Source organism: Rhinopithecus roxellana, chromosome 7 (assembly GCF_007565055.1).
Source record: "Rhinopithecus roxellana isolate Shanxi Qingling chromosome 7, ASM756505v1, whole genome shotgun sequence".
Lineage (NCBI taxonomy): Eukaryota > Metazoa > Chordata > Mammalia > Primates > Cercopithecidae > Rhinopithecus > Rhinopithecus roxellana.
Window position 1 is genome coordinate 45,909,913 of NC_044555.1, and position 24,883 is coordinate 45,934,795.

The following is a 24,883-nucleotide window of genomic DNA, read 5'->3' on the forward strand; positions in this document are numbered from 1 at the left end:
AATTTTCATTTTGATTTTCTTTTGACTAATGAGTTACATAGAAAAGTATTGCTTAATTTCGAAGAATGTTATTTTGCAATTTACTGGCTTTTTAAATTTATTCCTTTAATAACTGTGATATGCACATATACTGTGAATGAATTCTGCTTTTTGAAGTTGTTGAAGCTTGTTTCATGGCCCGTCATATAGCCAATGTGCTCAACTTTCTTTAATATTCGGAAAGCTATACCAGTTTTCTTTTGGCTAGTACATGCATATCTTTGTTGTTGTTGTTATTGTTGTTGCTGTTGTTGTTAGAACAGAGTCTCACTCTCTCACCCAGGCTGGAGTGCAGTGGCCCAATCTCAGCTCACTATAACCTCTGTCTCCCTGGCTCAAGACATCCTCCAAACCCAGCCTCCCAAGTAGCTGGGACTACAGGCACAGCCACAACTCCTGGCTAATTTTTGTATTTTTTGTTGAGATGGAGTTTCACCATGTTGTCCAGACTGGTCTCAAACTCCTGAGCTCAACTGATCCAGCCTCCTTGGCCTCCCAAAGTGCTGGAATTACAGGTGTTAGCCACCACTCCTGACTATATCTTTTTATTCATTTTACTGTCACTTTTTCTGTGTACTTATGCTTAAAGTGTATTCTTACAAACAGAATTGTTTGGTTGTGTATTATTTTATCCAGCTTTTGTCTTTTAGTTGGCTTATTTTGTTATTTTACATTTAGTATATTAATATATTTTATTTTTTATCTATTTTTTCACTTTTCACATTTGTTCTATAATTATTTCTAGCTTTTTTGGTTTTCTTTAGGTTTAATCAAGTATTTTGTACTGTTGTGTTTCTTTATTAAGTCAGCTTAGCAGTTATGTATTTTTTTTACTGGATTTTACTAGTTAATCTAGTGATAAAATGTATAAATGATTGATTGAAATGTAATATAAATTAGAATGTTTGCCATTTTCCAGAAAATGCTAAGTATTTAGAACATTTAATAGCATTCAGACTACCTTGCCTTTTTGTTGATGTATTAATATACTTTAATTTTAAATGTATATTAAACAACACATTATAATTGAAATTATTATTTTGTGTTGGCCTCATCGTTATTGTTTTTATTTTCATTCAATTGGTTATTTCTATTTCTGTCAGAAATAATTTTTGTTTTGTCTGAAGAATTCCGATTGCTACTTCTTTTAGTGTAAGTCTTCCAAAAATAAAATATATGAATATTTTTGTTCTGCAAATTAGTTTGCCTTTTCTTTTGAATAATATTTTAAAGAGTATACAACTCTAGGCTAGCAATTATTATTCTTCTTCTTTCAGCTCTCTAAGTGTATTATTTCACTATATTTTGGCTTCCATGTTATTTTAGTCTGTTAGGGTTACCATAACAAAATACCACAGACTGAGCGGCTTAAACAACATAACTTTATTTTTTAGAGTTCTGGAACCTACACAATCCAAGATCAATATTTGGTTTCTCATAAGGTTTTCTCTTCTTGGCTTTTAGACAGTCACTGTCTCACTTTCTTCACGTGGCCTTTCCTGTATGCATGCACATCCTTGAGGTCTCTTTCTGTGTGTTCAAAACACTTCTTTTTTTTTTTTTTTTTTTTTTTTTTTTTTTGAGACGGAGTCTGGCTCTGTAGCCCGGGCTGGAGTGCAGTGGCCGGATCTCAGCTCACTGCAAGCTCCGCCTCCCGGGTTTACGCCATTCTCCTGCCTCAGCCTCCCGAGTAACTGGGACTACAGGCGCCTGCCACATCGCCCGGCTAGTTTTTTTTGTATTTTTTTAGTAGAGACGGGGTTTCACCGTGTTAGCCAGGAAGGTCTCGATCTCCTGACCTCGTGGTCCACCCGTCTCGGCCTCCCAAAGTGCTGGGATTACAGGCTTGAGACACCGCGCCCGGCCTCAAAACACTTCTTATAAGGACACGAGTCAGACTGCACCAGGGGTATCAAATATCTTTGATCACTTTTCTCTTTGAAGGTTTCTCTTTAATGACCCTCTTGATGCCATGGTCCTCTTGATATGGACACCACGTGGTACAGGCTCCTTTTTCATAGTGGCAGTCCCACTCCCTCTGTATGACCTCAAATTGACCACTGATTGCAGCTTGCTTGTGAACTGAAGAGGTACTCCCTGCTTTTCCAGAAACTGCAGACTGTTCTGGACTGGATAATCCAGCAAAATTCTTTTTCATACAGTGGGCTACAACTACACTTTCTCAAAGAATATATTAAACTCGGTTTTAGAAAACAAACTCTACTTCCAACTTTGTCCTTCTTTGGGTATTCTGCTTTAATTGTTGTACTTAATAGCATTCTCTTACATCTAATATTATTTTTTCACAGTCTCATAATTACTTATATACAGTTCCACAGTTTGGGTAACTGAGCACTCTCTGTCTCCTGATTAGCCACAAAATGATACAAAGTCATGTAGATAATTGGAACAGAACAGAAATGCCAGAAATAGATCCATATATATTTGGATATTAAGTAGATAATAAAAAGACTTATCAAATAATGGTCCAAACACAAACAACATGTGTTTAAATGTACTTTAAAACACATGTTGTTAGATGATCAATATAGTAATTTGGAATAGGAAATTTTGAATTGATATTCACGCTGTGCATCACAGTAAATATTAAATGGGTCAAATATTTAAATGTAAAAATAAAATCATAAATGTATGAGAAGACGGTATCAGTAAATACTTCAAAATGTCTGAAGGGAAAAATGCTTTAAAATTAACATGCCATTTTTATAATATACTGTGATTTCACCCTCAGATTGAGGATCAGGCAACTTCTACTACTCTTTAAAACTGCATTCACCATTTTAGTGGAGGTCCATGTCAATATAAAGAGGCAAGGAAAGGGAAAATAGATGTAAGGATTAAAAATGAGAAATATCATGTTTTGACAATGTAACTATGTACATAGAAAAATTTAAATTGTCTACATACAAATAGAGTTGATGAACAAGTTTAGAAAGATTACTGGATAAAAGCTCAATACAACAAATAATCTTTCATATAGCAGAAAGAATCATTTAGAAAAAAGTAATTTGAAAAATGATGCCACATATAACAGCATCTAAGAAGTTATTTATGAAGACATTTAACGAAAAGCGTTATATAAATCAGTCAAAAAAAGCCTTCGCATATTGGTCCTTAGATTGTTTATTTCGACACTGCTGTGTGAGACCTACTACCTGGTAGCAAACTCAAAATTTTCACATAAAGATAATTTAGAAATAACTGATAAAAGCAGGATTTTTAGCCATTTAGAGCCTGACTACTCTGCATACTTTACACAATTTTACCCCACATCTGCTGACTATTAATGAGAAAGAGAAGTGTAGTTATAAGGATTCAAGTTGCTATAGCCCTTTACCATTGTCTGACCCAGAGGCTCCCCACGTGCTTCTGAGTGACACAAACTAGACGTTTATGTTTCTACTTTGGTCCTTATTTTCCTTGAGAGCTTCCTTGCTCTCCTCCCCTTCTGGAAGATGACCCCATTGCCATAAGCCTATGTATATTCTCATGAAAGGCTTCTGCTCTTTTTTTTTTTTTTCTTTTTATACTTTAAGTTCTAGGGTACATGTGCATAACGTGCAGGTTTGTTACATATGTATACTTATGCCATGTTGGTGTGCTGCACCCATCAACTCGTCAGCACCCATCAATTCATCATTTATATCATGTATAACTCCCCAGTGCAATCCCTCCGTCCTCCCCCCTCCCCATGATAGGCCCCAGTGTGTGATGTTCCCCTTCCCGAGTCCAAGTGATCTCATTGTTCAGTTCCCACCTATGAGTGAGAACATGCGGTGTTTGGTTTTCTCTTCTTGTGATAGTTTGCTAAGAATGATGTTTTCCAGCTGCATCCATGTCCCTACAAAGGACGCAAACTCATCCTTTTTTATGGCTGCATAGTATTCCATGGTGTATATGTGCCACATTTTCTTAATCCAATCTGTCACAGATGGACATTTGGGTTGATTCCAAGTCTTTGCTATTGTGAATAGTGCCGCAATAAACATACGTGTGCATGTGTCTTTGTAGTAGAATAATTTATAATCCTTTGGGTAAATACCCAGTAGTGGGATGGCTGGGTCATATGGTACATCTAGTTCTAGATCCTTGAGGAATTGCCATACTGTTTTCCATAATGGTTGAACTAGTTTACAATCCCACCAACAGTGTAAAAGTGTTCCTATTTCTCCACATCCTCTCCAACAACTGTTGTTTCCTGACTTCTTAATGATTGCCATTCTAACTGGTGTGAGATGGTATCTCATTGTGGTTTTGATTTGCATTTATCTGATGGCGAGTGATGATGAGCATTTTTTCATGTGTCTGTTGGCTGTATGAATGTCTTCTTTTGAGAAATGTCTGTTCATATCCTTTGCCCACTTTTTGATGGGGTTGCTTGTTTTTTTCTTGTATATTTGTTTGAGTTATTTGTAGATTCTGGATATTAGCCCTTTGTCAGATGAGTAGGTTGCAAAAATTTTCTCCCATTCTGTAGGTTGCCTGTTCACTCTGATGGTAGTTTCTTTTGCTGTGCAAAAGTTCTTTAGTTTAATTAGATCCCATTTGTCAATTTTGGCTTTTGCTGCCGTTGCTTTTGGTGTTTTAGACATGAAGTCCTTGCCCATGCCTATGTCCTGAATGGTACTACCTAGATTTTATTCTAGGGTTTTTATGGTATTAGGTCTAACATTTAAGTCTCTAATCCATCTTGAATTAATCTTCGTATAAGGGGTAAGGAAAGGATCCAGTTTCAGCTTTCTACTTATGGCTAGCCAATTTTCCCAGCACCATTTATTAAATAGGGAATCCTTTCCCCATTTCTTGTTTCTCTCAGGTTTGTCAAAGATCAGATGGCTGTAGATGTGTGGTATTATTTCTGAGGACTCTGTTGTGTTCCATTGGTCTATATCTCTGTTTTGGTACCAGTACCATGCTGTTTTGACTACTGTAGCCTTGTAGTATAGTTTGTAGTCAGGTAGCGTGACGCCTCCAGCTTTGTCCTTTTGACTTAGGATTGTATTGGCAATGTGGGCTCTTTTTTGGTTCCGTATGAACTTTAAAGCAGTTTTTTCCAATTCTGTGAAGAAACTCGTTGGTAGCATGATGGGGATGGCATTGAATCTATAAATAACCTTGGGCAGTATGGCCATTTTCACAATATTGATTCCTCCTATCCATGAGCATGGTATGTTCTTCCATTTGTTTGTGTCCTCTTTTATTTCACTGAGCAGTGGTTTGTAGTTCTCCTTGAAGAGGTCCTTTACATCCCCTGTAAGCTGGATTCCTAGGTATTTTATTCTCTTTGAAGCAATTGTGAATGGAAGTTCATTCCTGATTTGGATCTCTGCTTGTCTGTTACTGGTGTATAAGAATGCTTGTGATTTTTGCACATTAATGTTTTATCCTGAGACTTTGCTGAAGTTGCTTATCAGCTTAAGGAGATTTTGGGCTGAGACAATGGGGTTTTCTAAATATACAATAATGTCATCTGCAAACAGGGACAATTTGACTTCTTCTTTTCCTAACTGGATACCCTTGATTTCTTTCTCTTGCCTGATATCCCTAACCAGAACTTCCAACACTATGTTGAATAGGAGTGGTGAGAGAGGGCACCCCTGTCGTGTGCCAGTTTTCAAAGGGAATATTTCCAGTTTTTGCCCATTCAGAATGATATTAGCTGTGGGTTTGTCATAAATAGCTCTTATTATTTTGATGTACGTTCCATCAATACCGAATTTATTGAGCGTTTTTAGCATGAAGGGCTGTTGAATTTTGCCAAAAGCCTTTTCTGCATCTATTGAGATAATCATGTGGTTCTTGTCTTTGGTTCTGTTTATATGCTGGATTACATTTATTGATTTGCGAATGTTGAACCAGCCTTGCATCCCAGGGATGAAGCCCACTTGATCATGGTGGATAAGCTTTCTGATGTGCTGCTGAATCCGGTTTGACAGTATTTTATTGAGGATTTTTGCGTCAATGTTCATCAGGGATATTGGTGTAAAATTCTCTTTTTTTGTTGTGTCTCTGCCAGGCTTTGGTATCAGGATGATGTTGGCCCCATAAAATGAGTTAGGGAGGATTCCCTCTTTTTCTATTGATTGGAATAGTTTCAGAAGGAATGGTACCAGCTCCTCCTTGTACCGCTGGTAGAATTCAGCTGTGAATCCATCTGGTCCTGGACTTTTTTTGGTGGGTAGGCTATTAATTGTTGCCTCAATTTCAGAGCCTGCTATCGGTGTATTCAGGGCTTCCACTTCTTCCTGGTTTAGTCTTGGGAGAGTGTAAGTGTCCAGGAAATTATCCATTTCTTCTAGATTTTCTAGTTGATTTGCGTAAAGGCATTTATAGTATTCTCTGATGGTTGTTTGTATTTCTGTGGGGTCGGTGGTGATATCCCCTTTATCATTTTTTATTGCGTCTATTTGATTCCTCTCTCTTTTCTTCTTTATTAGTCTTGCTAGTGGTCTGTCAATTTTGTTGATCTTTTCAAAAAACCAACTCCTGGATTCATTGATTTTTTGGAGGGTTTTTTGTGTCTCTATCTCCTTCAGTTCGGCTCTGATCTTAGTTATTTCTTGCCTTCTTCTAGCTTTTGAATGTGTTTGCTCTTGCCTCTCTAGTTCTTTTAATTGTGATGTTAGAGTGTCCATTTTAGATCTTTCCTGCTTTCTCTTGTGGGCATTTAGTGCTATGAACTTCCCTCTACACACTGCTTTAAATGTGTCCCAGAGATTCTGGTATGTTGTATCTTTGTTCTCATTGGTTTCAAAGAACATCTTTATTTCCGCTTTCATTTCGTTATGTACCCAGTAGTCATTCAGGAGCAGGTTGTTCAGTTTCCATGTAGTTGAGTGGTTTTGATTGAGTTTCTTAGTCCTGAGTTCTAGTTTGATTGCACTGTGGTCTGAGAGACAGTTTGTTATAATTTCTGTTCTTTTACATTTGCTGAGGAGTGCTTTACTTCCAATTATGTGGTCAATTTTGGAATAAGTGCGATGTGGTGCTGAGAAGAATGTATATTCTGTTGATTTGGGGTGGAGAGTTCGATAGATGTCTATTAGGTCCGCTTGGTGCAGAGATGAGTTCAATTCCGGGATATCCTTGTTAACTTTCTGTCTCGTTGATCTGTCTAATGTTGACAGTGGAGTGTTGAAGTCTCCCACTATTATTGTGTGGGAGTCTAAGTCTCTTTGTAAGTCTCTAAGGACTGGCTTTATGAATGTGGGTGCTCCTGTATTGGGTGCATATATATTTAGGAGGGTTAGCTCTTCCTGTTGAATTGCTCCCTTTACCATTATGTAATTGCCTTCTTTGTCTCTTTTGATCTTTGATGGTTTAAAGTCTGTTTTATCAGAGACTAGGATTGCAACCCCTGCTTTTTTTTGTTCTCCATTTGCTTGGTAGATTTTCCTCCATTCCTTTATTTTGAGCCTATGTATGTCTCTGCATGTGAGATAGGTCTCGTGAATACAGCAGACTGATGGGTCTTGACTCTTTATCCAGTTTGCCAGTCTGTGTCTTTTAATTGGAGCATTTAGTCCATTTACATTTAAGGTTAATATTGTTATGTGTGAACTTGATCCTGTCATTATGATATTAACTGGTTATTTTGCTCGTTAGTTGATGCAATTTCTTCCTACCCTCGATGGTCTTTACATTTTGGCATGTTTTTGCGATGGCTGGTACCGGTTGTTCCTTTCCATGTTTAGGGCTTCCTTCAGGGTCTCTTGTAAGGCAGGCCTGGTGGTGACAAAATCTCTAAGCATTTGCTTATCTGTAAAGGATTTTATTTCTCCTTCACTTATGAAACTTAGTTTGGCTGGATATGAAATTCTGGGTTTAAAATTCTTTTCTTCAAGAACGTTGAATATTGGCCCCCACTCTCTTCTGGCTTGTAGAGTTTCTGCCGAGAGATCTGCTGTTAGTCTGATGGGCTTCCCTTTGTGGGTAACCCGACCTTTCTCTCTGGCTGCCCTTAAGATTTTTTCCTTCATTTCAACTTTGGTGAATCTGGCAATTATGTGTCTTGGAGTTGCTCTTCTCGAGGAGTATCTTTGTGGCATTCTCTGTATTTCCTGAATTTGAATGTAGGCCTGCCTTACTAGGTTGTGGAAGTTCTCCTGGATGATATCCTGAAGAGTGTTTTCCAACTTGGTTCCATTTTCCCCCTCACTTTCAGGCACCCCAATCAGACGTAGATTTGGTCTTTTTACGTAATCCCATACTTCTTGCAGGCTTTGTTCATTTCTTTTTCTTCTTTTTTCTTTTGGTTTCTCTTCTCGCTTCATTTCATTTATTTGATCCTCAATTGCTGATAGTCTTTCTTCCAGTTGATCTAGTCCATTACTGACGCTTGTGCATTTGTCATGTATTTCTCGTGTCATGGTTTTCATCTCTGTCATTTCGTTTATGATCTTCTCTGCATTAATTAGTCTAGCTGTCAATTCTTCCACTCTTTTTTCAAGATTTTTAGTTTCTTTGCGCTGGGTACGTAATTCCTCCTTTAGCTCTGAGAAGTTTGATGGACTGAAGCCTTCTTCTCTCCTCTCGTCCAAGTCATTCTCTGACCAGCTTTGATCCGTTGCTGGCGATGGGCTGCGCTCCTTTGCAGGGGGAGATGCGCTCTTATTTTTTGAATTTCCAGCTTTTCTGCCCTGCTTCTTCCCCATCTTTGTGGTTTTATCTGTCTCTGGTCTTTGACGATTGTGACGTACTGATGGGGTTTTGGTATAGGTGTCCTTCCTGTTTGATAGTTTTCCTTCTGACAGTCAGAACGACTGTCTGTTGGTCCGTTGGAGATTGCTTGAGGTCCACTCCAGACCCTGTTTGCCTGGGTACCAGCAGCAGAGGTTGCTGAAGATAGAACATTGCTGAACAGCGAGTGTACCTGTCTGATTCTTCCTTTGGAAGTTTCCTCTCAGGGGTGTACTCCAACCTGTGAGGTGTGGGCTGTCAGACTGCCCCTAGTGGGGGATGTCTCCCAGCTAGGCTACTCAGGGGTCAGGGACCCACCTGAGCAGGCAGTCTGTCCGTTCTCAGATCTCAACCTCCGCATTGGGAGATCCACGGCTCTCCCCAAAGCTGTCAGAGAGAGTCGTTTGCGTCTGCACCGGCCCCCGCTCCTTCCCCTGTTGGTCTTCAGCTGTGCGCTGTCCACAGAGATGGAGACTACAGAGATAGGCAGGCTTCCTTGAGCTGCTGTGAGCTCCACCCAGTTCGAGCTTCCCAGCGGCTTTGTTTACCTACTTAAGCCTCAGCAATGGCGGGCGCCCCTCCCCCAGCCTCGCTGCTGCCTTGCGGATAGATCGCCGCAGACTGCTGTGTTAGCAGTGAGGGAGGCTCCGTGGGCCTGCGACCCTCCCGGCCAGGTGTGTGATATATTCTCCTGGTGTGCCTGTATGCTTAAAGCGCAGTATTGGAGTGGGAGTTACCCGATTTTCCAGGTGTTGTGTGTCTCAGTTCCCCTGACTAGGAAAACGGATTCCCTTCCCCCTTGGCTTCCAGGTGAGGCGATGCCTCGCCCTGCTTCAGCTCTCGCTGGTCAGGCTGCAGCAGTTGACCAGCACCGATTGTCCGGCACTCCCTAGTGAGATGACCCCAGTACCTCAGTTGAAAATGCAGAAATCACCGGTCTTCTCTGTTGCTCGCGCTGGGAGTTGGAGACTGGAGCTGTTCCTATTCGGCCATCTTGCTCCGCCCCCGCTTCTGCTCTTATGTAAACTTGTCCAAGCACTCTCTAATAAAATTTGTGTCCTATTGCCTTTTATGGTCGTATAGTTTTATTTGATGTGCTCAAATTCCTCACACCTCTACATATGTACTTGATCTATAATGTCCTATACAGAGAGAAATTTTAAGATATCTCAATAAAAATAAAAAAGCCAATACTTTCCCTATACACCTGTAGGCAACTTGTCACAATCATAATCACAAAAGTTTACTTATGTTGGAATTATATAATCTGGTTCGAAGTGTATGCTAATGGCAAAGGTCTGAGAATAGCCAAGACACCCTTGAAGAAGAACAGTTTGTTTTTCTCAATATGAAAATGTATTTTTCTGCCTTATTATTTAGTGTAATATTATTATGGTTAAGAGATAGACTATTTGAAGGTTGGAAAAGGACAGGAAGACCTAATCCAATATGAATTATTGTTATAAGATAGTATTACAGAATATTGAAGAAAAATGGTATTTTCAATAAATGGTGCTGGGATAATTGCATATGTATTTGGAAAAATAAAATTGAACACCTATCTCAAACTATTTAAAATTCAATTCAAGATGTGTTATAGATACAGTGAGAATATATCCCATTTGTCTGAAATAGTCGCAGTTATGGCTTTTATTCTGAAATATCACAACTAACCCCATTTTACTCCCAAAAGTTCCCCAGTTTTGGATAAAAGTTATATTGTTACAAGAGTTTTAAAACTAAATTTAAAAGGGAAAACTGTGACTCGTTTAGAGTGTAAAACTGGTGAGAATCTTTATGATTTCAGGATAATAAAATGTTTCTTACACAAGATACAAAAGTACAGCATATAAATAAAAATACTTATGAATTTGACTACATTAAAGTTAAGAATGTCTGTTCATGCAAATGAACCATAAAAGACAAGGTACACAGTTGGCTAGGATATTTGCAACATATATAACTAATAAAGACATATTCGGTAGACATAAATATAATAGAGTCTGATTACATTTTTTTAATGTTTTACTGCTGATAGACTTTAAGCTCCCTTCCCGTCTGTCCACATCTTGGCAAGCTGATAAGAAAGCCTAGGTTTTTCCACCTTTAGCAACAGTGGAAAGTTCAAACTATGGAAACATTCCTGCCTGTGTGTAGGAATCCTCACCACAGTCCCAACCTCTAATCACCATAAAAACTCAGAGTCAGTCTTCTTTGACATCTCTCTCAAGCTATTCTGGGCCTGCTTGGGAAGCATGCCATGCTCTCTGTAGAAAGCCCCATTATGTGAATAATAAGACATTTTATATTCTCTTGGTGTGTGGGTTGCATCATCAGTCTTTATATTTGAATCAAATTTTGGGTAAGCATCCATCCTTTATCTGTGGTGTGTTCATAACAACTGATGCAGTGAGAAGGATGTCTATATGATCACCACCATGAACAGGAGTCTTATTATCTTGCTTTGATTCACTAGTTGTCTCTGTTATCTGCTCGTGGGCATACATTTTGAGTTGGTGCTTGCTGGTGAACATGCACTTGAGCTGTGCTTCAATGTGCCGCACTTGTCAAGTCATTCTTACCCTTTGTTATAGACTTAACCAACCCATGCCAGAAGTTTCAATAATTACCATTTAGAAATAGAAGTATGAACTTGAGGCCCTTCTTAAAGTAACCCTGGTTTGTATGTTTCAGCCCAGATCTATCTATGTGCTTAGAATAAATTGAGTGTCTCAATTATAGAATAAGCAGTAACTGATTCTATATTTAGTTGAATGGCTCTTATACTGTTACAATTGGTTGTGCATATCAATCAGGTATGGTTAATGTTCTACAGAGTATTTGGGGGAAAGACTGACATAATATGCACTGTATGGGTCTGTTAGTCACTCATGAGAGAAAGAGAAATGGAAGTTACTATGTGGAGTGCTGAAGTAACACTCAAAGGTAGATGGCTTAGTAGGATGCTACAAAATCCCACTTCTCCTGCTGCCTATGACTGTCTTACCAAAAAAAAAAAAATGATCCAGATCTTTAAAGTTAAAGGGACAGACAGTCGTATAACTCTTTGAGCATAGTCAAGGAATTAATTCAAACATCATCATGGTGGAAAATCTTAACCCTGATAATACTGACTTGAGTATACCTGGAGGAAGAAACAAAAGTATAGAGAGGGTAGAGAGGATGCACCTACCTGAAGCAAATCTAGCAAACAGCCTACAAACACAAAGAAAGAACAACAGAAAAAATGAATCCTGGATATGGAAAATTAAACAAAAATTTGTAACAGAGGCCCACAATTAGACCCAATTGGAAACTGAAAATATACTAAAATAATTTATGTCAAGACGACAAAAGGGCACTCTAAAACATAGAGGTGACCCAATTGGAAATTCAAAATTTATTAAAATAACTTATATAACAAAACCACAAAAGGACACTTGATGACTTTTGCGCCTCTAAGACATACATTCTGAACTAACTTTAACATTTGATAAAATGCACAAATTAGCAAACTTTCATGGCCTTAACCAACATTGGGACTCAATTAGAATAATACTCAAGGATCCTTCTACATTTAAGTATGATATTTCCAATAATCTTAGGGGAGTTACTGAACTTAAATAAAGAACAAAAAGGTATGCTTCACTTTCACCATCAGAACTACTGTTTTGTCTAATTTTCCCATGGTCATGGCACCTATTGTGCTAAGTATCTCTTAGTAGCCATGCACACTTTAACATATAATTCATATTTAAAATTAAATGTAGTCTTTGGCATTTTCAAATTGGTGTAAAAAGTGGGACCCATAAACCTCCTACCCCAGTTAAAGTGTATTTTATGGCTCAATGTAAATTAAAATATGTCTTCCCGGGATTGAAACCAATTATCCAAGACCTATTTGTATAAGAGGTAATTATTACCACTGTTTCCCCAACTAACAGCAAACTTTCACCTGTTTGTTAACTTGGAAATAACAAATGGCATCTCATTGTGGATTTCCGAAACATTAATACCGTGACTCTCTGCATTACGACACTCATACCAATAGCCAAAATTATGAAAATTATTGATTCTATCCAATAAGCAACTGGTAAGTATTTTGCTATTATAAGTTTGGAAAGTGTTTTCTGTTTACTATTTCAACAACCTCTCAACTGCAGTTTACCTTTATATGTTAAAGGACACTATGCCTTTATCCAGGTATGGATAGTATACATCATCAATCTTGACATCATATACGATTTTAATCACATCCAGCTTTCTCTAGAATCTCAGATGTGATATCACACTGTTGATATCCTCCTCTGAGTTTATTCATTTGACAAACTTATTCAGGACAACTACTCAGAGCAGCTCACAAAAAGATGAGTCATGAACTCATACATAGTGCAAGTCCTTACTACAATGTTTAAATTCTGGAAATTTGTCTGGTAACATTAGGGCAGCTCTATCCATGACAGTGTCAAGAAATAGTTATTGTCCCTCTCAGTACCAAAAGGTTAAAATAATCCCATCAGAATTTCAGTACTGAAAAAGAAGAATAAAGTTGAAGGACTGACATGATCTAACTTCCAGATTTACTATAGAATGACAGTAATCAAGTGAGGTTAGTATTGGCAAAAGAATAGACAAATAGAACAATGGAACAGACTAGAGATCCCATAATAATACCTATATAAATATAATCAATATGGGGTCTATAGCGTCAATTCATTTTTGACAAAAGAGCCAAGTCAACTTAAAGTAGAAAGCACAGTCTTTTCAACAAGTGACACTGGAATACCTGGACATCCACATGCAAAAAATTATCTAGACACTAACCTTACACCTTTCACAAACATTAACTGAAAATGGATCACAAACACTAACATAAAATGCAAAATGATAAAACAGAGGTAACAAAGGAGAAAATCCAGGTGATCTGGATTTGGCAATGAGTTTTCAGGTACAACAACATAAACATAGCCCATGAAAAAAATTGGTTAGTTTGATTTTATTAAAATTAAAAACTTTTGTTCTGTGAGAGATGTTTGTAAGATAATGGAAACACAAGTCACAGGCTGGGACAAAGTACTTGCAAACACATAACTGGTAAGCAAGTTATATCAAAACAAACAAGGTCAAAGTGTGCAAAAGACCTGAACCCACACCTCATCCAAGAATACATACAGATGGCAAATAATCATATGAAAGGATGCTCAATATCATATGTCATTAGAAAATTGCAAATTAAGCAGCAATTAGATACCATTACACACCACCAAGAGTGGCTAAAATCCAAAACACAGACGCCACCAAATGCTGGCAATGATGTGAAGCATCAGGAACTGGAATTCATTGCTGGTAAGTATGAAAAATAGTACAGACACTTAGGAAGAAGACATTTTGTAAGTTTCTTTAACAGTTAAATCTAGTCTTTCCATGCAATTCATTAATCACGCTCCTTGGTATTTACTCAAATGAGTTGAAAATTTATATCCACACAAAAACTTTCACAGGAATGTTTACAGTAGCTTTATTTATATTTGCTAAAGACTGGACTCAAGGAAGATGACCTTCAGTAGGGTATAGGTTAATAAAGGGTGGTACAGCTAGACAACTGAATGATATTCAGTAATAAAAAGACAAGAGCTATCAAGCCACAAAAAGACTATAAATGCATATTGTCAAGTGAAAGAAACAGTCTTAAAAGGCTATGAATTTTATAATTTCAACTATATGCAATTCTGAAAAGGCAAAAGCATAGAAACAGTAAAAATGTCTGTGGTTACCATAGACTGGGGATTCGGGACAAGATAGAGTGATGGATAGTTGGAGTACAGGCTATTTTTAGGGCAGTTAAACTATTCTGTGTGATATTGCAATGGTGTATTGTCAAAATTCGTAGAACTGTACAGCAGAAAGAATAAAATTTAATGTGAACTATAGAATTTAGTTGATAATAATGTATCAATATTGGTTCATCATTTGTAAGTAATGGACTACACCAATGCAAAACTTTAATAATAGGGGTAAAAAACGGGAAAAAGATGGTAGAATAGAAGACTACACCAGTTACTCCTCCCACAAGGAAATCAAGTTAACAAATATCTACACAGAAAAAAAGCAATTTCACAAGAATGAAAAATCAGGTGATTACACACAGTACCTGGTTGTAACTTCATATTGCTGAAAAAAGTACTGAAAAGATAGAAAAAACAACTCCGAATCATTGACACCACCCCTACCCCAACTTCCCAGCAGCAGCTGAATGGCACAGAGAGTACCTCTGTACCCTGGGGTAGGGAGAACACAGCAATTGTGAGGCATTAAAGTCAGTATTGTCTTGTTAGAACAGAAAGAAAAACCAGACCAAACTCAGCTGACGCCCACCTATAGAGGGAGCACTTAACCAGCCCTAGCCAACAGGAATTGCCAGTTCCTGTAGTTTGAACTTGAGTTTCTGAAAACCACACCACTGAGGGCTACAGCACTCTGTCTTCAAGTACACTTGATTGGCAGCCTAGATCATAAGGCTGCAACTCTTAGGTGAGTCCTAGTGCTAAACTTTGCCCAAAGATAGTGAACACTGGGTTGGGGACATGTGACATACTGAGACATCAGCTGAGGGAGCCAGGGGAAGACTGACATTATCCTTCCCCTTACCCCAGGCTGCACAGCTCCTGGCTTCAAAAGAGACCCCTTCCTTCAGCTTGAGGGAAGAATATTGAAAAAATGGGGAGGAGTTGGTCTTCTATCTTGAATACCAGCTAAGCCACAACAAGATAGGACACTGGTCAGAGTCATAAAGTTATCATTCTAGGACCTAGCTTCCAGATATTTCCAGACACACTTTGGGTTAGAAGGGAACATGCTACCTTGAAGGAAAGGACAGTCATGACAGCATTCATCACCTGCTAACTGAAGAACCCTAGGGCCATGAATAATCAGCAGTGATACAGAGGCACCCTGTCAAGGACCTTGGAAGAGCCCTCGAGACGTGCTGACATCAGGTGAGACTCAGCACATTACCAGTTGTGGTGACTCTGAGGCAAACTTCTTTCTCTTGAGAAAAGCAGAGAGAAAAGCATAGGGGACTTTTTCTTGCACCTTTCATGCCGGCATGGTTACCAGAGGGTAGAGAACCAAGCAGGCACTTGGGATCCCCAATATCAGGACTTGTCTCTTGTATGGCATTTCTGGATCTGCTATGGGACAGAGGAGAGCCCACTGCCCTGAAGGGTGAGTCCCAGGCCAGGCAGCATTCATGAGAAGCTGACTTAAGAGACCCTGGGCTTTAAAGGAACGTCAGGAGTAAACTGATAGTACTTCTCATGGCCTGGAGTGGTGGTGGCTACCTTTGGAAAGAGGAAACAAAAGTGAGAAACACTGCATCTTTTTGTTTCAGGGTCTGCTCAGCTGCAAAATAATAGAAAAACTGTTAGACTTCTAAGGTTTTTGACTCTAGTCCCTAACTCCTGCAAGGCAACTCTGGACTCACACGAGGCCTGGGGGACATTACCACCTTGAAGAGAAGGAAACGCGCCTTGCTGGCTTTCCCACCTACTGATTTTAGAATACCAGGGCCTTGGGTGAACATAGGCAATAGCCAGGAAGTTGTTACAGCAGGCCTTGGGTGAGGTTCAGTGCTGTACTGGCTTCTGGTCTGACTCAGCTCAGTCATAGCAGTGGTGGCCACAGTGTCACTCCATCTCTAGCTTTTGGTGGCTCAGAGCAGAGAGAGACTCTTTATTTTTGGGACAAAGTGAGAGAAGAGCACAGTCATCTCTGTCTGGTAATCCAGATAATTATCTGGACCTTGTTCAAGGTCATGAACATGGTATGTCTGAGTCTACAAGAACCACACCATTACTGAGCTTAGGCTGCCCCTAAAGCAGATACAGCGTTGATCACAAAACTCAAGTCCTTCAAAATATCTGGAAAGCCTTCCCAAGAAGGACACATACAAACAAGCCCAGACAGTAAAGACTACAGTAAATATCTACAATGTTCAGAAACTGTAGAACGTCTACTAAAGTCATCACAATCCAGGAAAACAGTACCTCACCAAATGATCTAAATAAGTTAAAAGAGACCAATCCTGGTAAAACAGAGATATGGGGTCTCTCATACAAGTATTTAAAAATAGCTGTGCTCTGAAAAATCAAAGAAATTCAAGATAACACAGAGAAGGAATTTCGAATTATATCTAATAAATTTAACAAAGAGATTAGAATTAAAAAATTCAAACAGAAATTTTGTAGTGGAAAAATGTAATTGATACGTGAAACAATGCATCAGAGTTTTATTATTATTATTATACTTTAAGTTCTAGGGTACATGAACATAATGTGCAGCTTTGTTGCATATGTATACTTGTGCCATGTTGGTGTGCTGCACCCATCAACTCGTCAGCACACATCAACTCGTCAGCACACATCAACTTCTCATTTACATCAGGTATAACTCCCAATGCAATCCCTCCCCCCTCCCCCCTCCTCGTGATAGGCCCCGGTGTGTGGTATTCCCCTTCCCGAGTCCAAGTGATCACATTTTTCAGTTCCCACCTAAGAGTGAGAACATGCAGTGTTTGGTTTTCTGTTCTTGCGATAGTTTGCTGAGAATGATGGTTTACAGCTGCATCCATGTCCCTATAAACGACTCAAACTCATCCTTTTTTATGGCTGCATAGTATTCCATGGTGTATATGTGCCACATTTTCTTAATCCAGTCTGTCACTGATGAACATTTGGGTTGATTCCAAGTGTTTACTATAAACATACGAGTGCATGTGTCTTTATAGCAGCATGATTTGTAATCCTTTGGGTATATATCCAGTGATGGGATGGCTGGGTCATATGGTACTTCTAGTTCTAGATCCTTGAGGAGTCGCCATACTATTTTCCATAATGGTTGAACTAGTTTACAATCCCACCAACAGTGTAAAAATGTTCCTATTTGTCCACATACTCTCCAACACCTGTTGTTTCCTGACTTTTTAATGATTGCCATTCTAACTGGTGTGAGATGGTATCTCATTGTGGTTTTGATTTGCATTTCTCTGATGGCCAGTGATGACGAGCATTTTTTCATGTGTCTGTTGGCTGCATGAATGTCTTTTTTTGGGAAATGTCTGTTCATATCCTTTTTTTTTTTTTTTTTTTTTTTTTTTTTTTTTTTTTTTTTTTGAGACAGAGTCTGGCTCTGTCACCCAGGCTGGAGTGCAGTGGCCGGATCTCAGCTCACTGCAAGCTCCGCCTCCCAGGTTTACGCCATTCTCCTGCCTCCACCTCCAAAGTAGTGGGACTACAGGCGCCCACCTCGTCGCCCGGCTAGTTTTTTTTTTTTTTGTATTCTTTTGTAGAGACGGGGTTTCACCATATTAGCCAGGATGGTCTCGATCTCCTGACCTTGTGATCCGCCCATCTCGGCCTCCCAAAGTGCTGGGATTACAGGCTTGAGTCACCGTGCCCGGCCGTCTGTTCATATCCTTTGCCCACTTTTTGATGGGGTTGTTTGTTTTTTTCTTCTAAATTTTTTGAGTTCTTTGTAGGTTCTGGATATTAGCCCTTTGTAAGATGAGTAGATTGCAAAATTTTTCTCCCATTCTGTAGGTTGCCTGTTCACTCTGATGGTAGTTTCTTTTGCTGTGCAGAAGCTCTTTAGTTGCATTAGATCCCATTTGTCAGTTTTGGCTTTTGATGCCGTTGCTTCTGGTGTTTTAGACATGAAGTCCTTGCCCATGCCTATATCCTGAATGGTATTACCTAGGTTTTCTTCTAGGGTTTTTATGGTATTAGGTCTAACATTTAAGTCTCTAATCCATCTTGAATTAATCTTCATATAAGGAGTAAGGAAAGGATCCAGTTTCAGCTTTCTCCTTATGGCTAGCCAATTTTCCCAGCACCATTTATTAAATAGGGAATCCTTTCCCCATTTCTTGTTTCTCTCAGGTTTGTTAAAGATCAGATGGCTGTAGATGTGTGGTATTATTTCTGAGGACTCTGTTCTGTTCTCTTTGTCTATATCTCTATTTTGGTACTAGTACCATGCTGTTTTAGTTATTGTAGCCTTGTAGTATAGTTTGAAGTCAGGTAGCATGATGCTTCCAGCTTTGTTCTTTTGACTTAGGAGTGTCTTGGAAATGCGGGCTGCTTTTTGGTTCCATATGAACTTTAAAGCAGTTTTTTTTCAATTCTGTCAAGAAACTCATTGGTAGCTTGATGGCGATGGCATTGAATCTATAAATGACCTTGGGCAGTACGGCCATTTTCACGATGTTGATTCTTCCTATCCATGAGCATGGTATGTTCTTCCATTTGTTTGTGTCCTCTTTGATTTCACTGAGCAGTGGTTTGTAGTTCTCTTTGAAGAAGTCCTTTACATCCCTTGTAAGTAGGATTCCTAGGTATTTTATTCTCTTTGAAGCAATTATGAATGGAAGTTAATTCCTGATTTGGCTCTCTGTTGGTCTGTTACTGGTTTATAAGAATGCTTGTGATTTATTTCTCTTGCCTGATTGACCTAGACAGAACTTCCACCACTATGTTGAATAGGAGTGGTGAGAGAGGGCATCCCTGTCTTGTGCAAGTTTTCAAAGGGAATGCTTCCAGTTTTTGCCCATTCACTATGATATTGGCAGTGGGTTTGTCATAAATAGCTCTTATTATTTTGAGATACGTTCCATCAATACCGAATTTATTGAGCGTTTTTAGCATGAAAGGCTGTTGAATTTTGCCAAAGGCCTTTTCTGCATCTATTGAGATAATCATGTGGTTCTTGTCTTTGGTTCTGTTTATATGCTGGAATACATGTATTGATTTGCATATGTTGAACCAGCCTTGCATCCCAGGGATGAAGCCCACTTGATCATGGTGGATAAGCTTTTTGATGTGCTGCTGGATCTGGTTTGCCAGTATTTTATTGAGGATTTTTACATCGATGTTCATCAGGGATATTGGTCTAAAATTCTCTTTTTTTTTTGTTGTGTCTCTGCCAGGCTTTGGTATCAGGATGATGTTGGCCTCATAAAATGAGTTAGGGAGGATTCCCTCTTTTTCTATTGATTGGAATAGTTTCAGAAGGAATGGTACCAGCTCCTCCTTGTACCTCTGGTAGAATTCAGCTGTGAATCCATCTGGTCCTGGACTTTTTTTGGTGGGTAGGCTGTTAATTATTGCCTCAATTTCAGAGCCTGCTATTGGTCTATTCAAGGATTCAGCTTCTTCCTGGTTTAGTCTTGGGAGAGTGTAAGTGTCCAGGAAATTATCCATTTCTTCTAGATTTTCTAGTTGATTTGCGTAGAGGTGTTTATAGTATTCTCTGATGGTAGTTTGTATTTCTGTGGGGTCCGTGGTGATATCCCCTTTATCAGTTTTTATTGTGTCTATTTGATTCTTCTCTCTTTTCTTCTTTATTAGCCTTGCTAGCAGTCGATCTATTTTGTTGATCTTTTCAAAAAACAAACTCCTGGATTCATTGATTTTTTGGAGGGTTTCTTTGTGTCTCTATCTCCTTCAGTTCTACTCTGATCTTAGTTCTTTCTTGCCTTCTGCCACCTTTTGAATGTGTTTGCTCTTGCTTCTCTAGTTCTTTTAATTGTGATGCGCAGGTGTCAATTTTAGGTCTTTCCTGCTTTCTCTTGTGGGCATTTAGTGCTATGAACTTCCCTCTACACACTGCTTTAAATGTGTCCCAGAGATTCTGGTATGTTGTATCTTTGCTCTCATTGGTTTCAAAGAACATCTTTATTTCTGCCTTCATTTCGTTATGTACCCAGTAGTCATTCAGGAGCAGGTTATTCAGTTTCCATGTAGTGGAGCGGTTTTGATTGAGTTTCTTAGTCCTGAGTTCTAATTTGATTGCCCTGTCGTCTGAGAGGCAATTTGTTATAATTTCTGTTCTTGTACATTTGCTGAGGAGTGCTTTACTTCCAATTATGTGGTCAATTTTGGAATAAGTGTGATGTGGTGCTGAGAAGAATGTATATTCTGTTGAATTGGGATGGAGAGTTCTGTAGATGACTATTAGGTCTGCTTGCTGCAGAGATGAGTTCAATTCCTGGATATCCTTGTTAACTTTCTGTCTCCTTGATCTGTCTAATGTTGACAGTGGATTGTTGAAGTCTCCCATTATTATTGTATGGGAGTCTAAGTCTCTTTGTAAGTCTCTAAGGACTTGCTTTATGAATCTGGGTGCTCCTGTATTGGGTGCATATATATTTAGGAGAGTTAGCTCTTCCTGTTGAATTGATCCCTTTACCATTATGTAATGGCCTTCTTTGTCTCTTTTGATCTTTGATGGTTTAAAGTCTGTTTTATCAGAGACTAGGATTGCAACCCCTGCTTTTTTTTGTTCTCCATTTGCTTGGTAGATCTTCCTCCATCCCTTTATTTTGAGCCTATGTATGTCTCTGCATGTGAGATGGGTCTCCTGAATACAGCAGACTGATGGGTCTTGACTCTTTATCCAGTTTGCCAGTCTGTGTCTTTTAATTGGAGCATTTAGTCCATTTACATTTAAGGTTAATATTGTCATGTGTGAACTTGATCCTGCCATTATAATATTAACTGGTTATTTTGCTCCTTAGTTGATGCAGTTTCTTCCTAGCCTCGATGGTCTTTACATTTTGGCATGTTTTTGCAATGGCTGGTACTGGTTGTTCCTTTCCATGTTTAGGGTTTCCTTCAGGTCTGTTTTAAGGCAGGCCTGGTGGTGACAAAATCTCTAAGCATTTGCTTATCTGTAAAGGATTTTATTTCTCCTTCACTGATGAAACTTAGTTTGGCTGGATATGAAATTCTGGGTTTAAAATTCTTTTCTTTAAGAATGTTGAATATTGGCCCCCACTCTCTTCTAGCTTGTAGAGTTTCTGCCAAGAGATCTGATGTTAGTCTGATGGGCTTCCCTTTGTGGGTAACCCGACCTTTCTCTCTGGCTGCCCTTAAGATTTTTTCCTTCATTTCAACTTTGGTGAATCTGGCAATTATGTGTCTTGCAGTTGCTCTTCTGGAGGAGTGTCTTTGTGGCATTCTCTGTATTTCCTGAATTTGAATGTTGTCCTGCCCTACTAGGTTGTGGAAGTTCTCCTGGATGATATCCTGAAGAGTGTTTTCCAACTTGGTTCCATTTTCTCCCTCACTTTCAGGCACCCCAATCAGACGTAGATTTGGTCTTTTTCCATAATCCCATACTTCTTGCAGGCTTTGTTCATTTCTTTTTCTTCTTTTTTTTGGTTTCTCTTCTCGCTTCATTTCATTCATTTGATCCTCAATCGCTGATACTCTTTCTTCCAGTTGATCGAGTCGGTTACTGAAGCTTGTGCATTTGTCACGTATTTCTCATGTCATGGTTTTCATCTCTGTCGTTTCGTTTATGACCTCTGCATTAATTATTCTAGCTATCAATTCTTCCACTCTTTTTTCAAGATTTTTAGTTTCTTTGCACTGGGTACGTAATTCCTCCTTTTGCTCTGAGAAGTTTGATGGACTGAAGCCTTCTTCTCTCATCTCGTCAAAGTCATTCTCTGACCAGCTTTGATCCATTGCTGGCGATGGGCTGCGCTCCTTTGCAGGGGGAGATGCGCTCTTATTTTTTGAATTTCCAGCTTTTCTGCCCTGCTTCTTCCCCATCTTTGTGATTTTATCTGTCTCTGGTCTTTGATGATGGTGACGTACTGATGGGGTTTTGGTATAGGTGTCTTCCCTGTTTGATAATTTTCCTTCTAACAGTCAGGACCCTCAGCTGTAGGTCTGTTGGAGATTGCTTGAAGTCCACTCCAGACCCTGTTTGCCTGGGTATCAGCAGCAGAGGTTGCAGAAGATAGAATGTTGCTGAACAGTGAGTTTACCTGTCTGATTCTTACTTTGGAAGCTTCCTCTTAGGGGTGTACTCCACCCTGTGAGGTGTGGGGTGTCAGACTGCCCCTAGTGGGGGATGTCTCCCAGTTACGCTACTCAGGGGTCAGGGACCCACTTGAGCAGGCAGTCTGTCCCTTCTCAGATCTCCACCTCCGTGTTGGGAGATCCACTGCTCTCTTCAAAGCTGTCAGACAGAGTCCTTTGCATCTACAGAGGTTCCTGCTGCTTTTGTTGTTGTTGTTGTTGTTTACTGTGCCCTGTCCCCAGAGGTGGAGTCTCAGTTGAAAATGCAGAAATCACCGGTCTTCTGTGTCACTCGCGCTGGGAGTTGGAGACTGGAGCTGTTCCTATTCGGCCATCTTGCTCCACCCCCAGGAACACTTTTACACAGAGGTCTATTTTTGGCACTAATAATGAAGCCTCCAATCTTGAAGCATTTAGTATGCAAGATACACTGTGTTGAGATCATTATTCTTATTAACTTTAGTCTTCATAATGAGCCTCTGAAACAGATACTGTCTGTATCCTCATTTTACAGATGAGGCATCACGTTTTTCAATAAGTTTTCTCCAAAATGAGGCAGGAGAAGTGGGTCTGGAGGCAGAAAACCTAAGGCTGATTCATGCTGACTTTCTAAAACTGAAACAAAATGAAAACCTCACCTTTGAAAGCCAAAGTATCAAAAGAATCAGAGGCTACTCCATTTGCAACCCTCCCGCTTTCTGCATCACAAATGAAAAATTCTGTGTGTCTTTTTTTTAAAAAGCATTGCCTATTCATGTCCTTAGCCCACTTTTCAATGGTATTGTTTGTTTCATTCTTGCTGATTTGTTCATTTCTTGTAGATTTTAGATATTAGTCCTTTGTTGGATGTATAAATTACAAAGATTTTTCTCCCACTCTCTGGGTTGTGTGTTTCCTCTGTTGATTATTTATTTTGCTGTGCAGAAGCTTTTTAGTTAAGTTCCATCTGTTTATTTTTGTTATTGTTGCGTTTGATTTTGGGTTCTTGTTCATGAAGACTTTGCCTAAGCCAGTGTCTAGAAGTATTTTTCTAATGTTATCTTCTAGGATTTTTATGATTTCAGGTGTTAGGTTTAAGTCTTTTATCCATATTGAGGTAATTTTTGTATAAGGTGCCAGATAGGGATTGAGTTTTATTCTATGTGTGGCTTGCCTAGTATCCCAGCACCATTTGTTGAATAGGGTGTCCTTTTCCCACTTTATATTTTTGGTTGCTTTGCCAAAGGTCAGCTGACTGTAAGTATTTGGTTTTCTTTTGGGGTTCTCTATTCTGTTCTATTGGTGTGTATGACTGCTTTTATTCCAGTACTATGTTGTTTTGGTTACTATGGCCTTATAGTATAGTTTGAAATCAGGCAATGTGATGCCTTCAGATTTGTTCTTTTTGCTTAGTCTTGCTGTGGTTATGGAGGCTCTTTTCTTGATCCATATGAACTTTTTGACTTTTTTCTAGTTCTATAAAGAATGATGGTGTTATTTTGATTGGAAATTGTATTGAATTTGTAGATTGCTTTTGGCATTATAATCATTTTCACAATATTGATCCTACCTATCCATGAGCAAGGGATGTGTTTTCATTTGTTTGTGTTGTCTATGATTTTGTTAAGGAGTTTTTGCAGTTTTTCTTGTAGAGATCTTTTATCTCCTTGGATAAGTATTTTCCTAAGTATTTTACAATTTTGCAGCTGTTGCAAAAGGGATTGAGTTCTTGATTTGATTCCCAGCTTGGTCACTGTTGGTGTATAGCAGGACTACTGATTTGTGTACATTGATTTTGTACCCTAAAATTTTGTTGAATTTATTTACCAGTTCCGGGAGTTTTTTGGATGAATATTTAGGGTTTTCTAAGTATACGATCATGTCATCAGCAAACAGCAACTGTATGACTTTCTCTTTACTGATTTGGATGCCCTTTATATTGCTCTGGCTAGGAATCCCAGTACTGTGTTGAATATAAGTGGTGAAAGTGGGCATCCTTTTCTTGTTCCAGTTATAAGAGGGGATTCTTTCAACTTTTTCCTATTCAGTATAATGTTGGCTGTGGATTTTTCATAGATGGCTTTTATTGTCTTAAGTTATGTCCCTTTTATGCCTATTTTGCTGAGGGTTTTAATCATAAAGAGATGCTGAATTTTCTCAAATGCTTTTTCTGCATCTGTTGAGACGATCATACGATTTTTGTTTGTAATTCTGTTTATGTGGTGTGTCACATTAATTGACTTGTGTAATGTAAACTATCCCTGCAATCCTAGTATAAAACTCCCTTGATCATGATAGAT